The following is a 16,193-nucleotide window of genomic DNA, read 5'->3' on the forward strand; positions in this document are numbered from 1 at the left end:
AACTCTTTCTACGACAACCACGGGCGAAGTCCTTATTGTGTGGTTTCCACGGCGGTAGTGTTTTTAGTGCACGCCGTCCATAGGCGAAGTGTCCTCACTCTGCGTTTGCTCTGTAAAATTTCGACATTACTTCAGTTGGAGCATAATGCTTACACTAAACCACTATAGACACTCCAAAAAGTGAATCATCACTGGTGAATGTTCTTTTCAATTTGGAGTGCATGTAGGAAAATAAAACAATAACCTGTGTAAGTAGGACCCCTAGAAGTCGGCGACTTTATTTGACGCCTCTGCTGGCTGCAATCACCTCTTTCTACGACAACCACGGGCGAAGTCCTTATTGTGTGGTTTCCACGGCGATAGTGTTTTTAGTGCACGCCGTCCACAGGCGAAGTGTCCTCACTCTGCGTTTGCTCTGTAAAATTTCGACATTACTTCAGTTGGAGCATAATGCTTACACTAAACCACTATAGACACTTGAAAATGTGAGTCATCACTGGTGAATGTTCTTTTCAATTTGGAGTGCAGTCAGGAAAATAAAACAATAACCTGTGTAAGTAGGACCCCTAGTAGTCGGCGACTTTATTTGACGCCTCTGCTGGCTGCAATCACCTCTTTCTACGACAACCATGGGCGAAGTCCTTATTGTGTGGTTTCCACGGCGATAGTGTTTTTAGTGCACGCCATCCACAGGCGAAGTGTCCTCACTCTGCATTTGCTCTGTAAAATCTCGACATTACTTCAGTTGGAGCATAATGCTTACACTAAACGACTATAGACACTCCAAAAAGTGAATCATCACTGGTGAATGTTCTTTTCAATTTGGAGTGCACGTAGGAAAATAAAACAATAACCTGTGTAAGTAGGACCCCTAGTAGTCGGCGACTTTATTTGATGCCTCTGCCGGCTGCAATCATCTCTTTCTACGACAACCACGGGCGAAGTCCTTATTGTGTGGTTTCCACGGCGGTAGTGTTTTTAGTGCACGCCATCCACAGGCGAAGTGTCCTCACTCTGCGTTTGCTCTGTAAAACTTCGACATTACTTCAGTTGGAGCATAATGCTTACACTAAACGACTATAGACACTCCAAAAAGTGAATCATCACTGGTGAATGTTCTTTTCAATTTGGAGTGCACGTAGGAAAATAAAACAATAACCTGTGTAAGTAGGACCCCTAGTAGTCGGCGACTTTATTTGATGCCTCTGCCGGCTGCAATCATCTCTTTCTACGACAACCACGGGCGAAGTCCTTATTGTGTGGTTTCCATGGCGATAGTGTTTTCAGTGCAGGCCATCCACAGGCGAAGTGTCCTCACTCTGCGTTTGCTCTGTAAAATTTCGACATTACTTCAGTTGGAGCATAATGCTTACAATAAACGACTATAGACACTCCAAAAAGTGAATCATCACTGGTGAATGTTCGTTTCAATTTGGAGTGCATGTAGGAAAATAAAACAATAACCTGTGTAAGTAGGACCCCTAGTAGTCGGCGACTTTATTTGACGCCTCTGCCAGCTGCAATCACCTCTTTCTACGACAACCACGGGCGAAGTCCTTATTGTGTGGTTTCCACGGCGATAGTGTTTTTAGTGCACGCCGTCCACAGGCGAAGTGTCCTCACTCTGCGTTTGCTCTGTAAAACTTCGACATTACTTCAGTTGGAGCATAATGCTTACACTAAAGGACTATAGACACTCCAAAAAGTGAATCATCACTGGTGAATGTTCTTTTCAATTTGGAGTGCACGTAGGAAAATAAAACAATAACCTGTGTAAGTAGGACCCCTAGTAGTCGGCGACTTTATTTGACGCCTCTGTCAGCTGCAATCACCTCTTTCTACGACAACCACGGGCGAAGTCCTTATTGTGTGGTTTCCACGGCGATAGTGTTTTTAGTGCACGCCGTCCACAGGCGAAGTGTCCTCACTCTGCGTTTGCTCTGTAAAATTTCGATATTACTTCAGTTGGAGCATAATGCTTACACTAAACCACTATAGACACTCCAAAAAGTGAATCATCACTGGTGAATGTTCGTTTCAATTTGGAGTGCACTTAGGAAAATAAAACAATAACCTGTGTAAGTAGGACCCCTAGAAGTCGGCGACTTTATTTGACGCCTCTGCTGGCTGCAATCATCTCTTTCTACGACAACCACGGGCGAAGTCCTTATTGTGTGGTTTCCACGGCGATAGTGTTTTTAGTGCACGCCGTCCACAGGCGAAGTGTCCTCACTCTGCGTTTGCTCTGTAAAACATCGACATTACTTCAGTTGGAGCATAATGCTTACACTAAACCACTATAGACACTCCAAAAAGTGAATCATCACTGGTGAATGTTCTTTTCAATTTGGAGTGCACGTAGGAAAATAAAACAATAACCTGTGTAAGTAGGACCCCTAGTAGACGGCGACTTTATTTGACGGCTCTCCCAGCTGCAATCACCTCTTTCTACGACAACCACGGGCGAAGTCCTTTTTGTGTGGTTTCCAAGGCGATAGTGTTTTTAGTGCACGCCGTCCACAGGCGAAGTGTCCTCACTCTGCGTTTGCTCTGTAAAACTTCGACATTACTTCAGTTGGAGCATAATGCTTACACTAAACCACTATAGACACTCCAAAAAGTGAATCATCACTGGTGAATGTTCTTTTCAATTTGGAGTGCACGTAGGAAAATAAAACAATAACCTGTGTAAGTAGGACCCCTAGAAGTCGGCGACTTTATTTGACGCCTCTGCCGGCTGCAATCATCTCTTTCTACGACAACCACGGGCGAAGTCCTTATTGTGTGGTTTCCACGGCGATAGTGTTTTTAGTGCACACTGTCCACAGGCGTAGTGTCCTCACTCTGCGTTTGCTATGTAAAATTTCGACATTACTTCAGTTGGAGCATAATGCTTACACTAAACGACTATAGACACTCCAAAAAGTGAATCATCACTGGTGAATGTTCTTTTCAATTTGGAGTGCACGTAGGAAAATAAAACAATAACCTGTGTAAGTAGGACCCCTAGTAGTCGGCGACTTTATTTGACGCCTCTGCCAGCTGCAATCACCTCTTTCTACGACAACCACGGGCGAAGTCCTTATTGTATGGTATCCACGGCGATAGCGTCTTTAGTGCACGCCGTCCACAGGCGAAGTGTCCTCACTCTGCGTTTGCTCTGTAAAACTTCGACATTACTTCAGTTGGAGCATAATGCTTACACTAAACCACTATAGACACTCCAAAAAGTCAATCATCACTGGTGAATGTTCTTTTCAATTTGGAGTGCACGTAGGAAGATAAAACAATAACCTGTGTAAGTAGGACCCCTAGTAGTCGGCGACTTTATTTGACGGCTCTGCCAGCTGCAATCACCTCTTTCTACGACAACCACGGGCGAAGTCCTTATTGTGTGGTTTCCAAGGCGATAGTGTTTTTAGTGCACGCCGTCCACAGGCGAAGTGGCCTCACTCTGCGTTTGCTCTGTAAAACTTCCACATTACTTCAGTTGGAGCATAATGCTTACACTAAACCACTATAGACACTCCAAAAAGTGAATCATCACTGGTGAATGTTCTTTTCAATTTGGAGTGCACGTAGGAAAATAAAACAATAACCTGTGTAAGTAGGACCCCTAGAAGTCGGCGACTTTATTTGACGCCTCTGCCGGCTGCAATCATCTCTTTCTACGACAACCATGGGCGAAGTCCTTATTGTGTGGTTTCCACGGCGATAGTGTTTTTAGTGCACACTGTCCACAGGCGAAGTGTCCTCACTCTGCGTTTGCTCTGTAAAATTTCGACATTACTTCAGTTGGAGCATAATGCTTACACTAAACGACTATAGACACTCCAAAAAGTGAATCATCACTGGTGAATGTTCTTTTCAATTTGGAGTGCATGTAGGAAAATAAAACAATAACCTGTGTAAGTAGGACCCCTAGTAGTCGGCGACTTTATTTGACGCCTCTGCCAGCTGCAATCACCTCTTTCTACGACAACCACGGGCGAAGTCCTTATTGTGTGGTTTCCACGGCGATAGTGTTTTTAGTGCACGCCGTCCACAGGCGAAGTGTCCTCACTCTGCGTTTGCTCTGTAAAACTTCGACATTACTTCAGTTGGAGCATAATGCTTACACTAAACCACTATAGACACTCCAAAAAGTGAATCATCACTGGTGAATGTTCTTTTCAATTTGGAGTGCACGTAGGAAAATAAAACAATAACCTGTGTAAGTAGGACCCCCAGTAGTCGGCGACTTTATTTGACGGCTCAGCCAGCTGCAATCACCTCTTTCTACGACAACCACGGGGGAAGTCCTTATTGTGTGGTTTCCAAGGCGATAGTGTTTTTAGTGCACGCCGTCCATAGGCGAAGTGGCCTCACTCTGCGTTTGCTCTGTATAATTTCCACATTACTTCAGTTGGAGCATAATGCTTACACTAAACGACTATAGACACTCCAAAAAGTGAATCATCACTGGTGAATGTTCTTTTCAATTTGGAGTGCACTTAGGAAAATAAAACAATAACCTGTGTAAGTAGGACCCCTAGAAGTCGGCGACTTTATTTGACTCCTCTGCTGGCTGCAATCACCTCTTTCTACGACAACCACGGGCGAAGTCCTTATTGTGTGGTTTCCACGGCGATAGTGTTTTTAGTGCACACTGTCCACAGGCGAAGTGTCCTCACTCTGCGTTTGCTCTGTAAAATTTCGACATTACTTCAGTTGGAGCATAATGCTTACACTAAACCACTATAGACACTCCAAAAAGTGAATAATCACTGGTGAATGTTCTTTTCAATTTGGAGTGCACGTAGGAAAATAAAACAATAACCTGAGTAAGTAGGACCCCTAGAAGTCGGCGACTTTATTTGTCGTCTCTGCTGGCTGCAATCATCTCTTTCTACGACAACCACGGGCGAAGACCTTATTGTGTGGTTTCCACGGCGATAGTGTTTTTAGTGCACGCCGTCCACAGGCGAAGTATCCTCACTCTGCGTTTGCTCTGTAAAATTTCGACATTACTTCAGTTGGAGCATAATGCTTGCACTAAACCACTATAGACACTCCAAAAAGTGAATCATCACTGGTGAATGTTCTTTTCAGTTTGGAGTGCACTTAGGAAAATAAAACAATAACCTGTGTAAGTAGGACCCCTAGTAGTCGGCGACTTTATTTGACGCCTCTGCCGGCTGCAATCACCTCTTTCTACGACAACCATGGGCGAAGTCCTTATTGTGTGGTTTCCACGGAGATAGTGTTTTTAGTGCACGCCATCCACAGGCGAAGTGTCCTCACTCTGCATTTGCTCTGTAAAATTTCGACATTACTTCAGTTGGAGCATAATGCTTACACTAAACGACTATAGACACTCCAAAAAGTGAATCATCACTGCTGAATGTTCTTTTCAATTTGGAGTGCACGTAGGAAAATAAAACAATAACCTGTGTAAGTAGGACCCCTAGTAGTCGGCGACTTTATTTGACGCCTCTGCCGGCTGCAATCATCTCTTTCTACGACAACCACGGGCGAAGTCCTTATTGTGTGGTTTCCACGGCGGTAGTGTTTTTACTGCACGCCATCCACAGGCGAAGTGTCCTCACTCTGCGTTTGCTCTGTAAAACTTCGACATTACTTCAGTTGGAGCTTAATGCTTACACTAAACGACTATAGACACTCCAAAAAGTGAATCATCACTGGTGAATGTTCTTTTCAATTTGGAGTGCACGTAGGAAAATAAAACAATAACCTGTGTAAGTAGGACCCCTAGTAGTCGGCGACTTTATTTGATGCCTCTGCCGGCTGCAGTCATCTCTTTCTACGACAACCACGGGCGAAGTCCTTATTGTGTGGTTTCCACGGCGATAGTGTTTTTAGTGCACGCCATCCACAGGCGAAGTGTCCTCACTCTGCGTTTGCTCTGTAAAATTTCGACATTACTTCAGTTGGAGCATAATGCTTACACTAAACGACTATAGACACTCCAAAAAGTGAATCATCACTGGTGAATGTTCTTTTCAATTTGGAGTGCACGTAGGAAAATAAAACAATAACCTGTGTAAGTAGGATCCCTAGTAGACGGCGACTTTATTTGACGCCTCTGCCAGCTGCAATCACCTCTTTCTACGACAACCACGGGCGAAGTCCTTATTGTGTGGTTTCCACGGCGATAGTGTTTTTAGTGCACGCCGTCCACAGGCGAAGTGTCCTCACTCTGCGTTTGCTCTGTAAAACTTCGACATTACTTCAGTTGGAGCATAATGCTTACACTAAACGACTATAGACACTCCAAAAAGTGAATCATCACTGGTGAATGTTCTTTTCAATTTGGAGTGCACGTAGGAAAATAAAACAATAACCTGTGTAAGTAGGACCCCTAGTAGTCGGCGACTTTATTTGACGCCTCTGCCAGCTGCAATCACCTCTTTCTACGACAACCACGGGCGAAGTCCTTATTGTGTGGTTTCCACGGCGATAGTGTTTTTAGTGCACGCCGTCCACAGGCGAAGTGTCCTCACTCTGCGTTTGCTCTGTAAAACTTCGACATTACTTCAGTTGGAGCATAATGCTTACACTAAACCACTATAGACACTCCAAAAAGTGAATCATCACTGGTGAATGTTCTTTTCAATTTGGAGTGCACATAGGAAAATAAAACAATAACCTGTGTAAGTAGGACCCCTAGTAGTCGGCGACTTTATTTGACGGCTCTGCCAGCTGCAATCACCTCTTTCTACGACAACCACGGGCGAAGTCCTTATTGTGTGGTTTCCACGGCGATAGTGTTTTTAGTGCACGCCGTCCACAGGCGAAGTGTCCTCACTCTGCGTTTGCTCTGTAAAATTTCGACATTACTTCAGTTGGAGCATAATGCTTACACTAAACGACTATAGACACTCCAAAAAGTGAATCATCACTGGTGAATGTTCTTTTCAATTTGGAGTGCACATAGGAAAATAAAACAATAACCTGTGTAAGTAGGACCCCTAGTAGTCGGCGACTTTATTTGACGCCTCTGCCAGCTGCAATCACCACATTCTAAGACAACCACGGGCGAAGTCCTTATTGTGTGGTTTCCTCGGCGATTGTGTTTTTAGTGAACGCCGTCCACAGGCGACGTGTCCTCACTCTGCGTTTGCTCTGTAAAACTTCGACTTACTTCAGTTGGAGCATAATGCTTACACTAAACCACTATAGACACTCCAAAAAGTGAATCATCACTGGTGAATGTTCTTTTCAATTTGGAGTGCACGTAGGAAAATAAAACAATAACCTGTGTAAGTAGGACCCCTAGTAGTCGGCGACTTTATTTGACGCCTCTGCCAGCTGCAATCACCTCTTTCTACGACAACCACGGGCGAAGTCCTTATTGTGTGGTTTCCACGGCGATAGTGTTTTTAGTGCACGCCGTCCACAAGCGAAGGGTCCTCACTCTGCGTTTGCTCTGTAAAACTTCGACATTACTTCAGTTGGAGCATAATGCTTACACTAAACCACTATAGACACTCCAAAAAGTGAATCATCACTGGTGAATGTTCTTTTCAATTTGGAGTGCACGTAGGAAAATAAAACAATAACCTGTGTAAGTAGGACCCCTAGTAGTCGGCGACTTTATTTGACGGCTCTGCCAGCTGCAATCACCTCTTTCTACGACAACCACGGGCGAAGTCCTTATTGTGTGGTTTCCAAGGCGATAGTGTTTTTAGTGCACGCCGTCCACAGGCGAAGTGGCCTCACTCTGCGTTTGCTCTGTATAACTTCGACATTACTTCAGTTGGAGCATAATGCTTACACTAAACCACTATAGACACTCCAAAAAGTGAATCATCACTGGTGAATGTTCTTTTCAATTTGGAGGGCAGTCAGGAAAATAAAACAATAACCTGTGTAAGTAGGACCCCTAGAAGACGGCGACTTTATTTGACACCTCTGCTGGCTGCAATCACCTCTTTCTACGACAACCACGGGCGAAGTCCTTATTGTGTGGTTTCCACGGCGATAGTGTTTTTAGTGCACGCCGTCCACAGGCGAAGTGTCCTCACTCTGCGTTTGCTCTGTAAAATTTCGACATTACTTCAGTTGGAGCATAATGCTTACACTAAACGACTGTAGACACTCCAAAAAGTGAATCATCACTGGTGAATGTTCTTTTCAATTTGGAGTGCACTTAGGAAAATAAAACAATAACCTGTGTAAGTAGGACCCCTAGTAGTCGGCGACTTTATTTGACGCCTCTGCCGGCTGCAATCACCTCTTTCTACGACAACCATGGGCGAAGTCCTTATTGTGTGGTTTCCACGGCGATAGTGTTTTTAGTGCACGCCATAAACAGGCGAAGAGTCCTCACTCTGCGTTTGCTCTGTAAAATTTCGACATTACTTCAGTTGGAGCATAATGCTTACACTAAACCACTATAGACACTCCAAAAAGTGAATCATCACTGGTGAATGTTCGTTTCAATTTGGATTGCGCTTAGGAAAATAAAACAATAACCTGTGTAAGTAGGACCCCTAGTAGTCGGGGACTTTATTTGACGCCTCTGCCAGCTGCAATCACCTCTTTCTACGACAACCATGGGCGAAGTCCTTATTGTGTGGTTTCCACGGCGATAGTGTTATAAGTGCACGCCGTCCACAGGTGAAGTGGCCTCACTCTGCGTTTGCTCTGTATAATTTCGACATTACTTCAGTTGGAGCATAATGCTTACACTAAACCACTATAGACACTCCAAAAAGTGAATCATCACTGGTGAATGTTCTTTTCAATTTGGAGTGCACTTAGGAAAATAAAACAATAACCTGTGTAAGTAGGACCCCTAGTAGTCGGCGACTTTATTTGACGCCTCTGCCGGCTGCAATCACTTGTTTCTACGACAACCACAGGCGACGTCCTTATTGTGTGGTTTCCACGGCGATAGTGTTTTTAGTGCACGCCGTCCACAGGCGAAGTGTCCTCACTCTGCGTTTGCTCTGTAAAATTTCGACATTACTTCAGTTGGAGCATAATGCTTGCACTAAACCACTATAGACACTCCAAAAAGTGAATCATCACTGGTGAATGTTCGTTTCAATTTGGAGTGCACTTAGGAAAATAAAACAATAACCTGTGTAAGTAGGACCCCTAGAAGTCGGCGACTTTATTTGACGCCTCTGCTGGCTGCAATCATCTCTTTCTACGACAAACACGGGCGAAGTACTTATTGTGTGGTTTCCACGGCGATAGTGTTTTTAGTGCACGCCGTCCACAGGCGAAGTGTCCTCACTCTGTGTTTGATCTGTAAAATTTCGACATTACTTCAGTTGGAGCATAATGCTTACAATAAACGACTATAGACACTCCAAAAAGTGAGTCATCACTGGTGAATGTTCTTTTCAATTTGGAGTGCAGTCAGGAAAATAAAACAATAACCTGTGTAAGTAGGACCCCTAGTAGTCGGCGACTTTATTTGACGCCTCTGCTGGCTGCAATCACCTCTTTCTACAACAACCACGGGCGAAGTCCTTCTTGTGTGGTTTCCACGGCGATAGTGTTTTTAGTGCACGCCGTCCACAGGCGAAGTGTCGTCACTCTGCGTTTGCTCTGCAAAATTTCGGCATTACTTCAGTTGGAGCATAATGCTTACACTAAACCACTATAGACACTCCAAAAAGTGAATCATCACTGGTGAATGTTCTTTTCAGTTTGGAGTGCACTTAGGAAAATAAAACAATAACCTGTGTAAGTAGGACCCCTAGTAGTCGGCGACTTTATTTGACGCCTCTGCCGGCTGCAATCACCTCTTTCTACGACAACCATGGGCGAAGTCCTTATTGTGTGGTTTCCACGGAGATAGTGTTTTTAGTGCACGCCATCCACAGGCGAAGTGTCCTCACTCTGCATTTGCTCTGTAAAATTTCGACATTACTTCAGTTGGAGCATAATGCTTACACTAAACGACTATAGACACTCCAAAAAGTGAATCATCACTGCTGAATGTTCTTTTCAATTTGGAGTGCACGTAGGAAAATAAAACAATAACCTGTGTAAGTAGGACCCCTAGTAGTCGGCGACTTTATTTGACGCCTCTGCCGGCTGCAATCATCTCTTTCTACGACAACCACGGGCGAAGTCCTTATTGTGTGGTTTCCACGGCGGTAGTGTTTTTAGTGCACGCCATCCACAGGCGAAGTGTCCTCACTCTGCGTTTGCTCTCTAAAACTTCGACATTACTTCAGTTGGAGCTTAATGCTTACACTAAACGACTATAGACACTCCAAAAAGTGAATCATCACTGGTGAATGTTCTTTTCAATTTGGAGTGCACGTAGGAAAATAAAACAATAACCTGTGTAAGTAGGACCCCTAGTAGTCGGCGACTTTATTTGATGCCTCTGCCGGCTGCAGTCATCTCTTTCTACGACAACCACGGGCGAAGTCCTTATTGTGTGGTTTCCACGGCGATAGTGTTTTTAGTGCACGCCATCCACAGGCGAAGTGTCCTCACTCTGCGTTTGCTCTGTAAAATTTCGACATTACTTCAGTTGGAGCATAATGCTTACACTAAACCACTATAGACACTCCAAAAAGTGAATCATCACTGGTGAATGTTCTTTTCAATTTGGAGTGCACGTAGGAAAATAAAACAATAACCTGTGTAAGTAGGATCCCTAGTAGTCGGCGACTTTATTTGACGCCTCTGCCAGCTGCAATCACCTCTTTCTACGACAACCACGGGCGAAGTCCTTATCGTGTGGTTTCCACGGCGATAGTGTTTTTAGTGCACGCCGTCCACAGGCGAAGTGTCCTCTCTCTGCGTTTGCTCTGTAAAACTTCGACATTACTTCAGTTGGAGCATAATGCTTACACTAAACCACTATAGACACTCCAAAAAGTGAATCATCACTGGTGAATGTTCTTTTCAATTTGGAGTGCACGTAGGAAAATAAAACAATAACCTGTGTAAGTAGGACCCCTAGTAGTCGGCGACTTTATTTGACGCCTCTGCCAGCTGCAATCACCTCTTTCTACGACAACCACGGGCGAAGTCCTTATTGTGTGGTTTCCACGGCGATAGTGTTTTTAGTGCACGCCGTCCACAGGCGAAGTGTCCTCACTCTGCGTTTGCTCTGTAAAACTTCGACATTACTTCAGTTGGAGCATAATGCTTACACTAAACCACTATAGACACTCCAAAAAGTGAATCATCACTGGTGAATGTTCTTTTCAATTTGGAGTGCACATAGGAAAATAAAACAATAACCTGTGTAAGTAGGACCCCTAGTAGTCGGCGACTTTATTTGACGGCTCTGCCAGCTGCAATCACCTCTTTCTACGACAACCACGGGCGAAGTCCTTATTGTGTGGTTTCCACGGCGATAGTGTTTTTAGTGCACGCCGTCCACAGGCGAAGTGTCCTCACTCTGCGTTTGCTCTGTAAAATTTCGACATTACTTCAGTTGGAGCATAATGCTTACACTAAACGACTATAGACACTCCAAAAAGTGAATCATCACTGGTGAATGTTCTTTTCAATTTGGAGTGCACGTAGGAAAATAAAACAATAACCTGTGTAAGTAGGACCCCTAGTAGTCGGCGACTTTATTTGACGCCTCTGCCAGCTGCAATCACCACATTCTAAGACAACCACGGGCGAAGTCCTTATTGAGTGGTTTCCACGGCGATAGTGTTTTTAGTGAACGCCGTCCACAGGCGACGTGTCCTCACTCTGCGTTTGCTCTGTAAAACTTCGACTTACTTCAGTTGGAGCATAATGCTTACACTAAACGACTATAGACACTCCAAAAAGTGAATCATCACTGGTGAATGTTCTTTTCAATTTGGAGTGCACGTAGGAAAATAAAACAATAACCTGTGTAAGTAGGACCCCTAGTAGTCGGCGACTTTATTTGACGCCTCTGCCAGCTGCAATCACCTCTTTCTACGACAACCACGGGCGAAGTCCTTATTGTGTGGTTTCCACGGCGATAGTGTTTTTAGTGCACGCCGTCCACAGGCGAAGGGTCCTCACTCTGCGTTTGCTCTGTAAAACTTCGACATTACTTCAGTTGGAGCATAATGCTTACACTAAACCACTATAGACACTCCAAAAAGTGAATCATCACTGGTGAATGTTCTTTTCAATTTGGAGTGCACGTAGGAAAATAAAACAATAACCTGTGTAAGTAGGACCCCTAGTAGTCGGCGACTTTATTTGACGGCTCTGCCAGCTGCAATCACCTCTTTCTACGACAACCACGGGCGAAGTCCTTATTGTGTGGTTTCCAAGGCGATAGTGTTTTTAGTGCACGCCGTCCACAGGCGAAGTGGCCTCACTCTGCGTTTGCTCTGTATAACTTCGACATTACTTCAGTTGGAGCATAATGCTTACACTAAACCACTATAGACACTCCAAAAAGTGAATCATCACTGGTGAATGTTCTTTTCAATTTGGAGGGCAGTCAGGAAAATAAAACAATAACCTGTGTAAGTAGGACCCCTAGAAGTCGGCGACTTTATTTGACGACTCTGCTGGCTGCAATCACCTCTTTCTACGACAACCACGGGCGAAGTCCTTATTGTGTGGTTTCCACGGCGATAGTGTTTTTAGTGCACGCCGTCAACAGGCGAAGTGTCCTCACTCTGCGTTTGCTTTGTAAAATTTCGACATTACTTCAGTTGGAGCATAATGCTTACACTAAACCACTATAGACACTCCAAAAAGTGAATCATCACTGGTGAATGTTCTTTTCAATTTGGAGTGCACTTAGGAAAATAAAACAATAACCTGTGTGAGTAGGACCCCCAGTAGTCGGCGACTTTATTTGACGCCTCTGCCAGCTGCAATCACCTCTTTCTACGACAACCACGGGCGAAGTCCTTATTGTGTGGTTTCCACGGCGATAGTGTTATAAGTGCACGCCGTCCACAGGCGAAGTGGCCTCACTCTGCGTTTGCTCTGTATAATTTCGACATTACTTCAGTTGGAGCATAATGCTTACACTAAACCACTATAGACACTCCAAAAAGTGAATCATCACTGGTGAATGTTCTTTTCAATTTGGAGTGCACGTAGGAAAATAAAACAATAACCTGTGTAAGTAGGACCCCTAGTAGTCGGCGACTTTATTTGACGCCTCTGCCAGCTGCAATCACCACATTCTAAGACAACCACGGGCGAAGTCCTTATTGAGTGGTTTCCACGGCGATAGTGTTTTTAGTGAACGCCGTCCACAGGCGACGTGTCCTCACTCTGCGTTTGCTCTGTAAAACTTCGACTTACTTCAGTTGGAGCATAATGCTTACACTAAACGACTATAGACACTCCAAAAAGTGAATCATCACTGGTGAATGTTCTTTTCAATTTGGAGTGCACGTAGGAAAATAAAACAATAACCTGTGTAAGTAGGACCCCTAGTAGTCGGCGACTTTATTTGACGCCTCTGCCAGCTGCAATCACCTCTTTCTACGACAACCACGGGCGAAGTCCTTATTGTGTGGTTTCCACGGCGATAGTGTTTTTAGTGCACGCCGTCCACAGGCGAAGGGTCCTCACTCTGCGTTTGCTCTGTAAAACTTCGACATTACTTCAGTTGGAGCATAATGCTTACACTAAACCACTATAGACACTCCAAAAAGTGAATCATCACTGGTGAATGTTCTTTTCAATTTGGAGTGCACGTAGGAAAATAAAACAATAACCTGTGTAAGTAGGACCCCTAGTAGTCGGCGACTTTATTTGACGGCTCTGCCAGCTGCAATCACCTCTTTCTACGACAACCACGGGCGAAGTCCTTATTGTGTGGTTTCCAAGGCGATAGTGTTTTTAGTGCACGCCGTCCACAGGCGAAGTGGCCTCACTCTGCGTTTGCTCTGTATAACTTCGACATTACTTCAGTTGGAGCATAATGCTTACACTAAACCACTATAGACACTCCAAAAAGTGAATCATCACTGGTGAATGTTCTTTTCAATTTGGAGGGCAGTCAGGAAAATAAAACAATAACCTGTGTAAGTAGGACCCCTAGAAGTCGGCGACTTTATTTGACGACTCTGCTGGCTGCAATCACCTCTTTCTACGACAACCACGGGCGAAGTCCTTATTGTGTGGTTTCCACGGCGATAGTGTTTTTAGTGCACGCCGTCAACAGGCGAAGTGTCCTCACTCTGCGTTTGCTTTGTAAAATTTCGACATTACTTCAGTTGGAGCATAATGCTTACACTAAACCACTATAGACACTCCAAAAAGTGAATCATCACTGGTGAATGTTCTTTTCAATTTGGAGTGCACTTAGGAAAATAAAACAATAACCTGTGTGAGTAGGACCCCCAGTAGTCGGCGACTTTATTTGACGCCTCTGCCAGCTGCAATCACCTCTTTCTACGACAACCACGGGCGAAGTCCTTATTGTGTGGTTTCCACGGCGATAGTGTTATAAGTGCACGCCGTCCACAGGCGAAGTGGCCTCACTCTGCGTTTGCTCTGTATAATTTCGACATTACTTCAGTTGGAGCATAATGCTTACACTAAACCACTATAGACACTCCAAAAAGTGAATCATCACTGGTGAATGTTCTTTTCAATTTGGAGTGCACTTAGGAAAATAAAACAATAACCTGTGTAAGTAGGACCCCTAGTAGTCGGCGACTTTATTTGACGCCTCTGCCAGCTGCAATCACCTCTTTGTACGAGAACCACGGGCGAAGTCCTTATTGTGTGGTTTCCACGGCGATAGTGTTATAAGTGCACGCCGTCCACAGGCGAAGTGGACTCACTCTGCGTGTGCTCTGTATAATTTCGACATTACTTCAGTTGGAGCATAATGCTTACACTAAACCACTATAGACACTCCAAAAAGTGAATCATCACTGGTGAATGTTCTTTTCAATTTGGAGTGCACTTAGGAAAATACAATAATAACCTGTGTAAGTAGGACCCCTAGTAGTCGGCGACTTTATTTGACGCCTCTGCCGGCTGCAATCACCTCTTTCTACGACAACCACAGGCGACGTCCTTATTAAGTGGTTTCCACGGCGATAGTGTTTTTAGTGCACGCCGTCCACAGGCGAAGGGTCCTCACTCTGCGTTTGATCTGTAAAACTTCGACATTACTTCAGTTGGAGCATAATGCTTACACTAAACCACTATAGACACTCCAAAAAGTGAATCATCACTGGTGAATGTTCTTTTCAATTTGGAGTGCACGTAGGAAAATAAAACAATAACCTGTGTAAGTAGGACCCCTAGTAGTCGGCGACTTTATTTGACGCCTCTGCCAGCTCCAATCACCTCTTTCTACGACAACCATGGGTGAAGTCCTTATTGTGTGGTTTCCACGGCGATAGTGTTATAAGTGCACGCCGTCCACAGGCGAAGTGGCCTCACTCTGCGTTTGCTCTGTATAATTTCGACATTACTTCAGTTGGAGCATAATGCTTACACTAAACCACTATAGACACTCCAAAAAGTGAATCATCACTGGTGAATGTTCTTTTCAATTTGGAGTGCAGTCAGGAAAATAAAACAATAACCTGTGTAAGTAGGACCCCTAGAAGACGGCGACTTTATTTGACGCCTCTGCTGGCTGCAATCACCTCTTTCTACGACAACCACGGGCGAAGTCCTTATTGTGTGGTTTCCACGGCGATAGTGTTTTTAGTGCACGCCGTCCACAGGCGAAGTGTCCTCACTCTGCGTTTGCTCTGTAAAATTTCGACATTACTTCAGTTGGAGCATAATGCTTACACTAAACGACTATAGACACTCCAAAAAGTGAATCATCACTGGTGAATGTTCTTTTCAATTTGGAGTGCACTTAAAAAAATAAAACAATAACCTGTGTAAGTAGGACCCCTAGTAGTCGGCGACTTTATTTGACGCCTCTGCCGGCTGCAATCACCTCTTTCTACGACAACCACAGGCGACGTCCTTATTGTGTGGTTTCCACGGCGATAGTGTTTTTAGTGCACGCCGTCCACAGGCGAAGTGTCCTCACTCTGCGTTTGCTCTGTAAAATTTCGACATTACTTCAGTTGAAGCATAATGCTTACACTAAACCACTATTGACACTCCAAAAAGTGAATCATCACTGGTGAATGTAAGTTTCAATTTGGAGTGCACTTAGGAAAATAAAACAATAACCTGTGTAAGTAGGACCCCTAGTAGTCGGCGACTTTATTTGACGCCTCTGTCAGCTGCAATCACCTCTTTTTACGACAACCACGGGCGAAGTC

The sequence above is a fragment of the Schistocerca gregaria genome, chromosome 3, assembly GCF_023897955.1.
Source record: "Schistocerca gregaria isolate iqSchGreg1 chromosome 3, iqSchGreg1.2, whole genome shotgun sequence".
Taxonomy (NCBI): Eukaryota; Metazoa; Arthropoda; class Insecta; order Orthoptera; family Acrididae; genus Schistocerca; species Schistocerca gregaria.